General features: G+C 44.2%; 1 protein-coding gene across 1 annotated transcript in view; it reads left to right on the forward strand.

The window, feature by feature from the left end:
- The window catches only part of TMEM225B (transmembrane protein 225B), a 47,360-nt gene that overhangs the window by 13,049 nt on the left and 19,402 nt on the right, over positions 1-14,909 (forward strand). The window contains exons 2-3 of the mRNA XM_002924189.4: positions 460-3,493; positions 3,725-3,880. The gene's annotated coding sequence lies outside the window, so the exon portion shown is untranslated. The remainder of the gene's footprint in view (positions 1-459; positions 3,494-3,724; positions 3,881-14,909) is intronic.

The raw sequence follows: 14,909 nt of genomic DNA on the forward strand, positions 1-14,909 counted from the left end.
GTCTTAAGTTTCATAACATTTTGTGAATAAAAGTGTTACTTAAAATTCTTATTGTCATTCCAGCAAGTGAGGCCTTCATAGTTCAGATGTTATAATATTCACTAGGGATCCTCAACAAATATATTAGAATTTGTTGCTTATTCTATAATCCTCTAATGGCTAAGCTCTAAGATAGTTCTGCCACCATATTTTGCCTCTTAACCATCAGCAAGCATAGGATCTTATCAGGGCAAAGTAGAGATCTAAATGATTTAAATATAAAAGCAATGAAACATGCATGTTTTTTTCCCTTGTTTATGAATGTGTATGCCCTTATGTACAGAGACCATTGGTCACTTCTGGTGATTATGAAACAGATTAATCCCTAAATAGCAGAATATGTAAAAATCACATGTATACATTTGGTTTAGGAATGTGCTTTTGTACTTCCACTTGAATAAAGGTGTGTTTGATACTCAGAATCCGTTTCAAGAAATATCTAAAGGCCTCAACCAGAAGCATTTGGAAATCTTGGAATCACCTTCCTGGCTGTGACTCTGTACCTTCCAGAAACCTGCTTCACAACAAGAGTGGATCATTCTCCTTCATACTGATACAAAGCTTGCTCTTCCACAGACTTCGGGAACAAAGTCTGAATTTTCAGGGTTTTAAGGATTATTTGATTGGGATGTTGGCATATAAATAATTTGAGATTTCAGTAGAACTAGGCAGAATGTGTGTGTGTTTTAATAAGTAAAACATTATAAAAAATGGGAAACTAAAATAATCCTTAAGGACAATTAACTTGTCCTTTTAAACTTGTCATATTTTATCAGTCCAGTATAATATGAGTTTGTGTTTTTAGTCTTTTAATCTTGAAGATGGGAGGGAAGGGAAGAAATCTAATAGTTGAGGTGCACCAAATTTCGTCTCTCTTCTATCTGTCCACCTACCTACATGCGTATGTATGTATGTTCATATTCAAATTTAATCCTTACAACTCTGCAAGGGAACTAGCTTCATTTTACAGAGGAACTGAGGTGTAGAGAGGTTGAAGAATCTGTTAGGGTCACTCAGCAAGTTAATGGCTCAAGTCAGGCCTGACTCCCAGGATTTCCATCATCATCATGTTGGTGTTAAGACACATCCCAGAACCCAGAGAAGTTTTCTTTGATAGCTTTTCATACCCTGTTGTATCCTCAGTGATTGACTATTATCACTTTGCAATTGATCTGAATGCTCCCAGAACTGTCTGGGATACTAGGAGAAGATATCCCAGAATCTTTTGGGAGCTAGTCAGAGACCCTGCTCCCTGAAACAGGCTTAAATAATTATGACAATGACATGCCACAGGTCAGTGCTCCCAAATTCTTACCTCCTGTCAAAGTATCCCAGCTCCCATTACTAGATTTACATTTCCATTTCTCAGTGCCCAGAATGCTTTTTCCCTGCTAACTGGAACTTGCTGATTGATGGACATGTATTAGATTTCCTATCACTTCTGATTAAATTATAGCACTGGAGCAAGGTGGGTAATGGAAAAATCAAGTTTGATTCCTAGGTTTTTGACTTAAGGAAAAGAGTGGATAGACATAGACTGGACAGATGGGGACCACTGGAAGAGGTGCAGGGAGAGTATTTCAGGCAAAAGAGCATATCAGGAGGCCTTCAGATGAAAGAGTGACATCTTCAAGGTAATAAGCTCTCTGGAGGAATGCCTAATCCTAGGAAGTATGTGGGTAATTGAAGTTCAGAGGAGGCCCCTGGGGTGTTGTAACAGCACAATGGCATTCCCACATCTGAAAACGTGACCTCATCTATCCATTCATTCAGTAGTACAGTTGCCAGATGCTGTGATGTTCAGTGCTAGGGCATGGGCACAGTTAAACCATCTGTTAAGTAATGACTAAAACAGAGTAGTTGTCACAGCAATGACTTTGGAATTGGACATATCTGTGTTTGAACTGAAGCTGTTTACTACCTGTGTGACTTTGGATGTTTTATCCTCTCTAGTTTCCTTATCTATACGGTGGTTAATAATAGCATGAAAATTGAAGTAATGTAAAAGGTACTGGTCATATATTTAGTGCCAAAAAGTTACAAATACAAACACCAATATAGAAATCAGTGAGAATGTTAAGTGTTTAGCATAGAATCTAAAAAGGGAATTAAGGAGCAAGCATTTAACAGTGCAGGACTAGCATTGTTCAGGGAGGGATACCTTGGGTTTGGAGAACTTGAATATGGCTTGAGGTCATCAGGAATCCTAGAACTGTGTGGGAACTGCCTCCGCATAAACACTCCGTACTGGAGTCAGCAAACCTTGATATCAGTGTCTTCTTGCTAACATTTGTATCCTATTGGCATCACATCTTATACTTCCTTCAAAATATGGGCATATGAATGAACCAGTGTTTAATCCGAGGCTGGAAGGATGATTTCAAACACCACACTGTACAAGTCAATGAGAAAATAAATACTGGAATTTTTTATTTTGCCGATGCATCCCATTCACACACTTCACTTCTAGAAAATGGTTAACCTCTTATTGTATTCCATTCATGTTTATAAATTTACAACTTGGGCATAATGACAGTGTCTGTCTTTTTCTTTCTCACATCCCCAGGCGCGGTTTCATTCCAGGCTCTGGTTTGAATTGGCCAGGGTTCTAAAGGCTGCTTTTACTTGCTTACTGAGTCTGCAGTTTTCAGCACCTAAAATTGTGAAAAAGTACGAACATCATGGGATTGTTGTGAAAATTAATGAGATAATGCCGGTTTACTCCATAACTGGTAACTGCTGTTCCTCAGTGTAGCAGGAAACTCCATCACGAACAACTCGTTTCCCTAACATTTTTCCCGCTTCAACATACCAAATATACCTCTGGCAAGCTCGTCCAAGCATAGTAGGGTATTTGAAATTTTGACAGTATTTCTAAGGCTTTTCTTCCTCTTTTAGCCCATTGGTACCAGTATGTTACTCCTGCTTACTTACATACTCCAGGCACAATTGGGAGGCACTGGAGTAGTGCAGGGGAAACACCAGTCGGGTTGAAGCGACATAGGGAGAGGACAGCCCGGACTGCGGGCATAGATAAGGGATTCAGGCCCAGCGGGGTCATCCCCGCCTTGTGATTTGCAAGAAGGGTGGTGGGGATGTGTGGTAAAGCGGCACGGGTCAAGGGAGGAGGCAAAGAGGGTGCATATGGGACAGTGGGGATGAGAAGGAAGGAAACAACCAATTTAGATCCTAGGTCCCCATGGTCGAGGAAGGGCAAATAGAGAAATCTAGCCCCATCCTCCCTCAATCCCTCCTTGGCGAAGGACAAACCCCAAAGGAGGGGCTGTCCCAACGCCGCTCTGGGCCCAGCTCCCCAGCGGCCCCTGGAGAACCCGCGATCGAGAGGAGACCTCCGAGCTGCCTAGACGGGACCCGGAAGTGCGCGCCAGGGAGCCCGAGTTTTCCAGCGGTGCCCGGCGTCCGAGGTCGCCGCCGCTGCGGAAGCGCAGTGCGAGTGAGTATCGGGGTCCCGGAGTGGAGGCTGCGGGCTCGCGCTGTTGCGGGGGGAAGCGCGGGCTGCGGGGCGGGGCGCTCGGGCTGAGGGGACGCGGGTGGAGCGGGGTTGGGGCCGCGGGCCTGACCGCACCCCCTCGCCGGGGCCCAGCCAGTCCGGGGAGAGTGAAGTGGGAGCCGGTCGCTTGCCGTTTCCCCTACATTTGCCCTCTTCTCCCTCCCTTTCCCGCAGTGACCGCCCGTCCGTTTTGCCGCTCTTTGAAGAAATCGTAGAGGAGGTCCTGGAGCAGCACCGGGGGTTGGATCCAGCCCATGGAGAAGCTACCTGAGCAGATAACCCTGGAGTCCCCGTACCCATCCTCCAAGCAGGAGCCCCGAAAGAGCAAGGGTGAGGAGCTGATCTAGCTGGCTTTCTTTGTCTAAACTTTGTCCTTCCAGCCGCGGCCTCGGATCAGATGGACACGATTAACTTTACACTTAGAATTGCCCTGGTGAAAAACTACTTTTTTTTTTTTTTTTTAACTCCAAGGCTCTATTACGTGTAAATAAAGCCTGTAACCGGCGTTTCCTCTCTTAACCTGTGGAGCAGACCGGCAGCAGCAGTATTATCCTAGCACTAAGTCTTGGAGGATCTGTCATTCCAGCACCTGCTAACTGGCTTGGCCCTTGGAGAAGCTCAGTAAATGTGTGAATAAATAAATGAACTCAGCCAAGTATGCCCCATACCTCAAGTACCAGGAAAAGAGCGGGCTCCTCCACTCATCCTACCCAAGCTCTCCTTCATCCTTAGGGAAGATACATTTACCACCCAAGGTATAAACTCCAAGCCGGTGCTTTGCCTGGGGAGTATAGTAGATAAGCCAGCCACCTGCTGATGGAAAATGAGGTTAAACTGTTAGTACCAACATTTTTTCCTTAAGTATCAACATCTTTATTTCAATCTGCCATCCCACCATTATCCGATATATGTTTGGCTGTTAAAAAAATGAACTTGGATTATTTAATTGGGTGACAAAGGCTTAGATAATCCACATCATGGACTCTGTGATGGCTTATATTTGGGGAGATTTTCTTTTACACATTTATGTGTAAAAACTATATTTTCAGACTAATTTTTAACTTGATAGGTGTTTATTGAGCTGTTATTGTGAGGTGTTGAGACTAAGTTGAAAGAAAACCTAACCCCTACTCACCCACAAACTTAGAGTTGAAATACTTAGCTGTGAGAGGCTATGGGACAGTAAACTATGTAGAAGTTTACAAGAGGAGATCCCTGTGAACTGGGTTTTGGCCCAGGAAGTCTTAGAAAGTCACAAGTTTGGCCTTGAAAGAATTCAGAGTAAGGAAGGAATTGTTGGCCTTTCTTAAGTAGTATACTATTGTTATATTTATTTATTTAGAGAGTGAGTGAGCGAGCAGAGGGGCAGAGGGAGAGGGAGAGAATCTTAAGCAGTTTTCATGCCCAGCATGGAACCTGACATGGGGCTTGGTCTCACAATGAGATCATGACCTGAGCTGAAATCACGAGTCGGACACTTATCTGACTGAGCCACCCAGGCACCCCAGAAAGGATTCAAGTTTTAAGTGAAAGGGGATAGATACCACATGCTCCCTGTTGCTAGTCTTTCTAAAAGGTCAAGTGCCCATACTCACCTTCCTAGAATACTCATTTACTCCTGTTGGTTCACAGTGCCCACTGCATTCAGTCCATACTCCATAACCTGGATCCAGGGTTCTCTGCAGTGTGGCCTCAACCTACCTTAAAAGTCTTTCCTCCGTGTGCCCCAAAACAAACCCAGTAAGACTGGTGTGTCTGCACAAAGTAATGCCAAAGACCCTGCACTCTACACCGTGTGCCTTTGTGTCCTTTTCCTCACGTGCATTGCTATCCCCTACATTCTCTGCCTATCCAAACGTCACACATCCTAGCGTCCTGTGTAGGGCACCCTCTTACGGGAAGTTTCTGAAACTGACTTGGGCTGTGAGGAAGGAAGCAAACAGATGCAAGAGACATTGACATGAAAACCTGAGGACTTGGTGGCTGATTGAGCATTAGGGGGAAATTGGGTATAATCGCCCTTGTTCCCTTCACCGTCGTACCTCTTAAAAACATTGTCAGTAATTGCTATTACTTTCGTAACCAGGGCACTGCTTCTGCTCCATCAGAACTGATTATATCCGGATTGCCAGTGGCTTAGCTAACGAATGCACTGGACACATTTTTTCAGCTTTAATTCTTTGACATCTTACTATTTTTTTGTTGATGTGATCACTCTTGCACCTCTTGTTCTTTGGTTTTGGAAGCACCATTTTCTTCTGGTCTTCCTCTTGCCTTTTCCAGGTTCTTTCCCACTCCTGTTTCTCCATCTGTTTTTAAACATTGATTTTTCCCCAAGACCGTTCTTAGCCCTCTTTTTTTTTCACTCCTGTAGGTGATCCTGTCCCCTTTCAGGACTTCTCTTAACCGCTCTGTGCTTCTCTTGCTGCCAGCTTGGTCCTGAATGCTAGATGTTCATGGGTGTACTTTGGAGCTCATTGTTTTCTGCCAGGCCCCCACCTCCCTACCTTCCAGTGACTACCTTGGTTAATTTTAGTAACTGATTTTCCCAAGGTAGAAAACCTGGAGTCGTACTGTACTATTCTCCTTCCCTCCGTATTCAGTGAGCCACCAAATCCTGTCAGTTTTTCTTCAGAAAGGCATGATTCTGCTGCCTATGACTGCCATGTCCTCATTTTAGGCCAATTCTATTTTTCTTGGATTGTTGACACATCCTTATGCTATTGGTCATGTCCCCTACTCTTGGCTGTCCTCTATTCTGCTGCCTCAATGAATTTCCCTGGAAACAAATTTGATCATGTCAGTCTTTGCTTATAAAATAAAGTCCAAAGCCTTGGGTGTGGCAAATAAGCCTCTTCATATCTGGCTCTACTCTATTTTTCTTTTTCTTTCTTTCTTTTTTTTTTTAAGAGAGAGGGAAAGCACGAGCAGGGGCAGGAGCAGAGGGAGAGAAAGAATCCCCAGGAGACTCCATGCTCAGTGAAGAGCCCAATCTGGGGCTCGATCTCAGGACCCTGAGATCGTGACTTGAGCCGAAATCAAGAGTCAGACGCTCAACTGATTGAGCCACCCAGGCACCCCATCTGGCTCTACTCTATTTTTCTGCTGTATCTTCTGCTTCCTTCCTGTATGGGGCATACATTTCACTCACATGGAGTTTTGTTTTTTGTTTTCACTATTCCTTAAACTTACTCCTTTCTGTGTTGCCGAGCCTTAGCAGATGCTATTACATTTGCTTGGAATACTCTTCACCTTATTAATCCTGATCATACTTCAAGATCCAGCTCAGCGTCATTCTTTCAGGCTGCCATCTCCAACTCACCGAGGTAGGGGTTGTCCTTCAACCCCTAATTGCGCTTTGAAGCACCATTATAATCCCTCTACCGGTATCTTGCACGTAGTAGGTGGTGTGTACGTTTGCTGATTGGTCAAATCAAACAGGGAGTGTATTCGTTTCCTAGGGCTTCTGTAATGAATGACCACAACTTCATGGCTTAATACAGCAGAACTGTCTTCTTTCACAGTTTTGGAAGCTAGACGTCCACGAGGGCTTTGCTACTTCTGAAGGCTCTGGGGAAGAATCCCTCCTTGGCAGTTCCCAGCTTCTGGTGGTCGCCAGCAATCCATGGTGCTCCTTGGCTTAAGGCTGCATCATCAGTGTCTCCATTGTCACATGGGCTTCTTTCCTGTGTGTTTCCATGTCTGAATCTTCCTCTCCTTTCTTTTATATGGATGGCAGTCATTGGATTTAGGGCCCACCTAAATTTATGACCTCATCTTAACTCAGCAAAGACTCTGCTTCCAAATAAGGTATTCTGAAGTTCCACGTAGACATGAATTAGTGGGGGTGGGGCAGGGAGATGACACCAGACCCAGTACAATAAGTATTGCTCATTTCTACTGCTGTTAGGAGTAAATATACTTGGGATCCCACAGCTTTGTAGTTAAACTACTTGAAGAACTGCATAGATTTACCCCCTTCCTTTAAATTAGAACCAGATCAGCGAAGAAACTTTTTTTAAACCTTTGTCCATGGGGACACATTTGATTTGCTTATTTCACAGGGCAACTGCTCTCTTCCTGGGCTTCTCGAGCTCTGTCTCAGACTGGCCACTGTCTGCTGAGGCATTCTAGGAGGTCCTGCTCCCTACCAGAGTTTGGATCCAAGTTTTTGATATTTTTTCTGTACACGGCTCTGACCCATGAGGAGATATATCTCTCTGAATTCTATTTGAGCCTCAGTCCTGAAGGCTTTTTATAAGTGGTCTAGTTGGGACCCTCAGTGACTTACAGATTCTTCTCTTGATCGCTGGGAAATAATCAGGAGCAGTTTTGTTTGTTTGCTTATTTGAAGATTTTATTTATTTGAGAGAGAGAGAGCAAGAGAGAGCATGTGGGGAGGAGAGGGAGAAGCAGGCTCCCCGCTGAGCAGGGAGCCTGATGCTGGGCCCGATGTCAGGACCCCGGGATCATGACTTGAGCCTGAGGCAGACGCTTAACTGAGAGCCACCCAGGCGCCCCAGTCAGGAGCATTTTGAAGCACTGAATGTGTGCAGGGTTCTTTTTTTTTTTTTTTTTTTTTTTTTTTTTAGATTTTTTAAATTTCTTTATTCGACAGAGATAGAGACAGCCAGCGAGAGAGGGAACACAAGCAGGGGGAGCGGGAGAGGAAGAAGCAGACTCATAGAGGAAGAGCCTGATGTGGGGCTCGATCCCATAACGCTGGGATCACGCCCTGAGCTGAAGGCAGACGCTTAACCGCTGTGCCACCCAGGCGCCCCGGGGTTCTTTACATAGTACTGGGTTTGGGGACAAAGAAATGGAAGACGTCTTTTAATCTAGAGATGCTTTCAACATCAATTGAAGGGAACACACACATACAACTAAAAATACTTCTGAGGAGAGGCCCAAAGACAATGTGGTTAAATGCCATGAAGGAGGCAGGAAGCGAATGCTTTCGAGATTCAAAGGAGAGCTCACTTCCAGCTGGGATTAGAGTAGGGTTAGGTTTCAGGAAGGAGGCTCCTTTGAGCTGGGTCTGGAAGGTTGAATAGGATTTTGATAGATGGAGAAGAGGGACATGTGTGGGAATAGACATGTTCAGGAAACTGTTCACATTGACTGGAGCGTAGAGAAGATGTGATAGATGAATCTGTGAGGCAGAGTTGAGTAAGACTGTGCGAGAGCAATGCCAGGCCAAAGAGCTTAGCTTTTGTTCGGTAGATATTGAAGTATGTGTTGTTAGCTTTTCTTACTAAACGGCTACCCGGTGAGCATTGTGTCTAAGGAAGAGAATCTGGTTTGTTGAGTGTGGTCTGGGAGGTGAGAGGTGGTTAGGGTCTGACTTTAGGACGTCACTAGTGATAACAGAAGGTAGGGACAAAAACCAAGAAGTGTGTTGTGGGTAGAAGCAACAGTACTTGTTTACTGAGTGGGCATGGGGGCAGAGAAAGGAGTCACTGCTCGTTGTCACCCCTTCCCTTCTTATTTTGAAAAATGCTAAAGCTACAGGAGAGTTACAAGAGCAGTATAACAGATACTCATATGCCAGGAGGAGGAGCATGTATGAGACATACCAATCTCAAGAGACTGGTATGAGAGCCACGTGGAAATGTCTTTTTCGATTATAAATATCCCCCATTTCAGAGATGGAGACACAATCCCTCCAGCTACTCAACCCAGAGAGAAAACTTTGTTCTCTCATATTCATACCCATCAATCAGTAATCTTGTACACACGGCCATCAACATTTTTTTCCAGAATCCCGGTACTTCTTACCACCCTCTCTGCCACCATCTTGGTCCAGGGTGCCAACATCCCTCAGCTGAATTATTGCAGTAGCCTCCTGGCTGATTGTCCTGCCTCTTTTCATTGCCGGCCTACCGTCTCATCCCAGCATAGCTGGCAGTGTGATCCTGTTAAAATGTCAGGTCTTGTCTTCCTCTTGTCACAAGCCTCCCAAGGCTTCCTCTCTCACTCAGTAAAAGCACACCTCTTACAGTAGCCTATCAGGTCCTATGTTCTGTGATTCCCTTTTTGTGTCTCTGACCTCATTTCTTACTACTTTTTCCCCTTGCTCATTGCGTTCCAGTCATACTTGCCTGTTTGAACACCCGGGGCCTTCGCACTTGCTGTTTCTTCTATGTGTAATGCTCTTTCCCAGAAACCCTTATCTCCTTCAAGTCTTTGCTTCAGTGTCATTTTCCTAGTCCTTCTCTGACCATGGGGTGTAAAATTGCTACCCTTCTGCCCACTCCTTCCCTCTGGCACTCTACTTCTTCCTTGCTTTTGTCTTTATACCACTTGTACCATCTAGTAGAATGTAATTTATGACGTTTCTTGTCCAGCTCCCTTACTATAATGAAAGATCTTAGAGGGCAGAGTTTTTGCCTGTTTGCCCCCTGCTGTATCTCAGGACCTGGAACTGTACCTGGCATGTTGTCAGTGTTCAGTAAGGTAAATATGAATGAGTCAAATGTCACAGGACTGGTAAAGAGGAGAAGAATTCAAGAGTTATAGGAGAAGGATCGCCTTCAGCTTAATGGCGAAGGTGATATTGAACAGGGCCTGAGAGCTGTAGGATTTACATTCATAAAGATGTTAGGCAGGCTGTCAGTTCTCTGGCAGTGGGCCACATAAAGGGCTCGTCTAGAACACCTAAGCCTTCACATGTTGGGAGAGAACAAATAGCGTGGTCCAACAGAAATGAGAAGAGGCTTGGTGTAGGGGAGGAGATGCGAATGAGGCTGGAAAGACAGGGGCCAGGTCAGAGAGCTGTAGAAGAAACCCTCGTTTTAATATTTGCCCAAGCCAACCACAGAAGGCATGTCTCCTGCTTCATGAAGTATTCCAAATCCAAGTCCAAATGGAAGCATGCCCAAGCTATTAATCTTTCTATTTTTTTTTTTTTTTTTTTTAGATTTTATTTTATTTTAGAGAGAGAGGGAGTGCGAGTGTGGGGAGAGGCGGAGAGAGAGAAGCAGACTCCAAGCTGAGTGTAGAGCCTAACGGAGGACTCCAACGACCCCGAGATCATGACCTGAACCAAAACCAAGAGTTGGGGGGCGCCTGGGTGGCACAGCGGTTAAGCGTCTGCCTTCGGCTCAGGGCGTGATCCCAGCGTTACGGGATCGAGCCCCACATCAGGCTCCTCCGCTATGAGCCTGCTTCTTCCTCTCCCACTCCCCCTGCTTGTGTTCCCTCTCTCGCTGGCTGTCTCTATCTCTGTCAAATAAATAAATAAAATCTTTAAAAAAAAAAACAAAAAAAAACCAAAAACCAAGAGTTGGAAGCTTAACTGACTGTGCCAGCCAGGCGCCCCTGATCTTTCACTTTTTGATGAGCTGAGGAGACTTTGTTACCTTCTCTGTCTGGTGTTTCACCTTATTAGTGAACCCAGTTTTGAAGGGCTTCTAAGTTTAGGTGCCCCCAGGCCTGGGGGACAGATGTGGCAGGTTTAGGAATCTCTAGAGTGTACTGTCCGGTAGGGTAGCACCAGCTACAATGTGTTAATTAAATTGAAATTAATTAAAATTAAATACAATTAAAAGTTCAGCTACTCAGTTGCACTGGCCACATTTCAAGTGCTCAGTAGCCACATGTGGCCACTGGCTACTGTGTTGGATAGTGCAGATGTGGAACAGCTGATAACCACAGAAAGTTCCGTCGGACTATGCACAGTGAGTGACTTGAATTTATAGTACCAGTTCATTATGGTATCTTGCTAAAAAGAATTGGCCTGCCTAGCTAATAGTTAGACTCGACTGATGCCTTTATCACTTTTTTTTAAGTACCTAACTTTGTATACCTAGTTGGTGTTCTCCAACTGTTTGCAATTTGTATGACATATAAGAGAAACAGTGAAACACATGTACAAGCAGATGTAAAAACATTAAGCCAGTAATCCACTCACACTGTTAAAATGCCTATTGCCTAAAAGCCAAGAAGTAAGAAGTGTTGGCGAGGATGTAAATTGGTGAACTACCAGTAGAACTACATATGATCCGGCAATTCCACTTCCGCGTATTTGTCTGAAGGAAATGAAAGCACTGTCTCAAAAAAGATATCTGCAGCCCCATGTTCATTGCAGCATTATGTACGATAGCCAAGACATGGAAACAGCCTGAGTGTCCATCGATGGATGAGTGGATAAAGCAGATGTGGTGTACATACAAACATACGTCAGTATACACACTGGAATATTGTACAGCTGTAAAAAGAAGGAAATCCTGCCATTTTCGACAACATGGATGGTCCTTGAGGGCATTACACTAAGTGAAATAAATCAGACAAAGACAAATACTGTGTGATCTCACTTACATGTGGAATCAAAAAAAAGAAGCAACTCAGACACAGAAAACGGACTGGTGGTTGCCAGACGTGGGGGGTGGGAGTGGGAGAATTGGATGAAGGGGGTCAAAAGGTAGAAACTTCCAGTTATAAGATAAATAAGTCCCGGGGATATAATGTACAGCCTGGCAATTATAGCTGATAATGCTGTATTGTGTGTTTGAAAATTGCTAAGAGAGAAGATCTTAAAAATTATCACAAGGAGAAAATTGTTAAAAACACAATATCTAAACTGAACATAGAGAGGTGGAGAACAAGTGTAAATATGGCTCTCTGATAAGATATGACAAATTATTAAATTCCTTAAAGAAAATGACCATCGACAAATAAAATCAGGGCTGATTATGTGTTAGGCTTTCACTGCTGATGGAAATGCTGCATTGGCTATTTCTCAGAACCCCCTCCTTTCATAAAGATCCCTCTTAGCAGAGGGCCTACTTTCTCTAATATCATTGCAAAACGATCTCTCTAGCTTTAGTAAGCTGTATTTCAATTAAGGGGAGAAATGTATTAAAGTAAACAGGAGGTGTTTTTCTATCCTGTCTCCCTTGAATGCAGGGAAGGGTACAGGATTTGTTTTTGTATATTCTCTTAGAGTCGAAATCGACTTGGGACTATTTCTCTGTACCCCGTGCTTTGTATTTTAAATAACTTTCCCTCCTCCCCCCTCTTCCTTTATCAAATCTTCCCATTTGCATTATTTCTAAAAGATGTATTTGAGGTCTGAGCGTGTCTGTGTTCACGAGTGAGCATGTGAACATCTGTGTGTAGAGAGAGAGACTCTGGTGAGGAAGGTGTTGGTCTTTGATTACGTGGAGGGAGTCTTCCCTGTTACCTCAGGGATGATCATGTGGCCAGGGTGCTATGTGGGCAGAACCTCTGGGGTGAGGTTCTCTTTATCTGTTCAGTTCCCACCCCTCCCCACACGTAGCCCCCAGCATCTCCCTTTTAAAGTTCTGAGATGACTCTACTTCCCTCAAACTCTGCTTCCCTTTTCTGTTAATCCAGGTATGTTTGTCTGGTTAGCTACTTCATATATAAACCCGAATTTTAGTTTCCCCACCGCTTTCTCCAAATCTGTTCAACTTGTATCCATCTTTTCCCTATATTGCAAGGCCATTTTTCATACTTTTTTGAACCAAATACTCCGGGAATACTCTGATCATCCTGTTTCCCACCAGGAGTTTTTCTTGTTACGTTTTACTTTTTTAATATTTTCTGTCAGATGGTAAGACCTGGACTGAGGATCAATTAATTATAAAGCAGAAAACTCTTTTTTTTTTTTAAAGATTTTATTTATTTATTCGACAGAGATAGAGACAGCCAGCGAGAGAGGGAACACAAGCAGGGGGAGCGGGAGAGGAAGAAGCAGGCTCATAGCGGAGGAGCCTGATGTGGGACTCGATCCCGTAACGCCGGGATCACGCCCTGAGCCGAAGGCAGACGCTTAACCACTGTGCCACCCAGGCGCCCCAAAGCAGAAAACTCTTGAAGCAGGGCTGTGACTACAAGAAGGAGATAAATGTAAACAAAACAAACACAAGGGACTCTATGAATATGGGCAAAACTTCTGTAACATCACAAACTCTATCCAACAGCCACAAATTCTTAATTGGAGAGAAATCCCAAATGTGTAATATTTGTGGAAAATTATTCAGGCAGAACTCATACCTTATTCAGCATGAAAGGATCCACACACAAGAGAAACCTTATGAGTGTCATGAATGTGGAAAAGCTTTTGGCCATAGTTCGAACCTTATTTAGCATCAAAGAACACATACTGAAGAGAAACCCTATGAATGTAGTGACTGTGGAAAAACCTTCCGGCGCAGCTCACACCTTATCCAGCATCAGATAATTCACATAGGAGAGCTGCCTTACATGTGTAGTGAATGTGGGAAAGCTTTTGGTCAGAGCTCAAGTCTTGTTTGACACCAGGGTATGTGTGTATCGAGTGTGGGAAGGCCTTCAGCCAGAGCTCAAATCCAATAGAACACCAGGGAGTTCACACCAAGGAGAGACCATATGAGTGCAACAACTGTGGGAAAACTTAACAGTCGTTACTTGCACCTCATTGACCACCAGAGAGTCCACACAGGGGAGACTCCTTATGGTTGCAGTGAGTGTGGGAAATCTTTTAGTAGGAGTTCACTTATTAAACACCACAGGATTCACACTGGAGAGAGGCCCTATGAATGTTGTGAATGTGGGAAGGCCTTCAGTCAGAACTCTCACCTTATTCAGCACCAGAAAACTCACGGTGGAATAAAAGCTTCTGAATACAAGGGATGTGGGAAAACCTTTAAGTACAGTTCAAACCTTTCCAATTATCTGGGAATCCACACAAGAGAGAGACTGAATGAAATGAAGGTGGTAGAGCCTTTGGTCAGAGTTCAGCGCTGATTGAATGTCAGAGAGCTTGCAACTGGGGAGAAACCCTTTGGGGTTTTATGAGGGTGGATGGCCTTCAGTTCTGGTTCAACTCTTATTAAAACCCGAAAATCCAGATAGTAGACAAATCTCATGGGTGTGTTCAATGCACAAAAATCTTTAGATGGAGTTTCCGCTTACCCAGCATCAGCAGATTCACTTTGGAGGAGAGTGTGTCAGAGTCGGGCGTGAAAGGGACATAACGCAGCACGACCCAGGTGATGGCTAAGCCGAGCCTTCAGTTAGCACTACTGCTGATTTCATGTTGAGGATCGGCATCAGAGGGAGATTCTGTGGTTTGCTTTCCAAATCTTCATAGTTGTCTTCTGAAAATGGAATGAGTTAGGTCTATCCCAGGGAAGAAAGAATCAGGGAGTTCTGGATTGAGACTTGTAGGTGAAGAAAGCAGCAGGGTGACCTTTGCCCAGTAACACTCCTTCTATCTCATCTATTTCATTTGTTGTAACTGTCAGTGGAAGTGCCTCTTGGGTCTTGGACCAGTGTTTCGCTCCTCAGTGTTCTGCAGACTGTTGAATCTCTTTTTGTTTTATATGACATAAATGCACTTAATAAACAGGCA

The sequence above is a fragment of the Ailuropoda melanoleuca genome, chromosome 10 (assembly GCF_002007445.2).
Source record: "Ailuropoda melanoleuca isolate Jingjing chromosome 10, ASM200744v2, whole genome shotgun sequence".
NCBI lineage: Eukaryota > Metazoa > Chordata > Mammalia > Carnivora > Ursidae > Ailuropoda > Ailuropoda melanoleuca.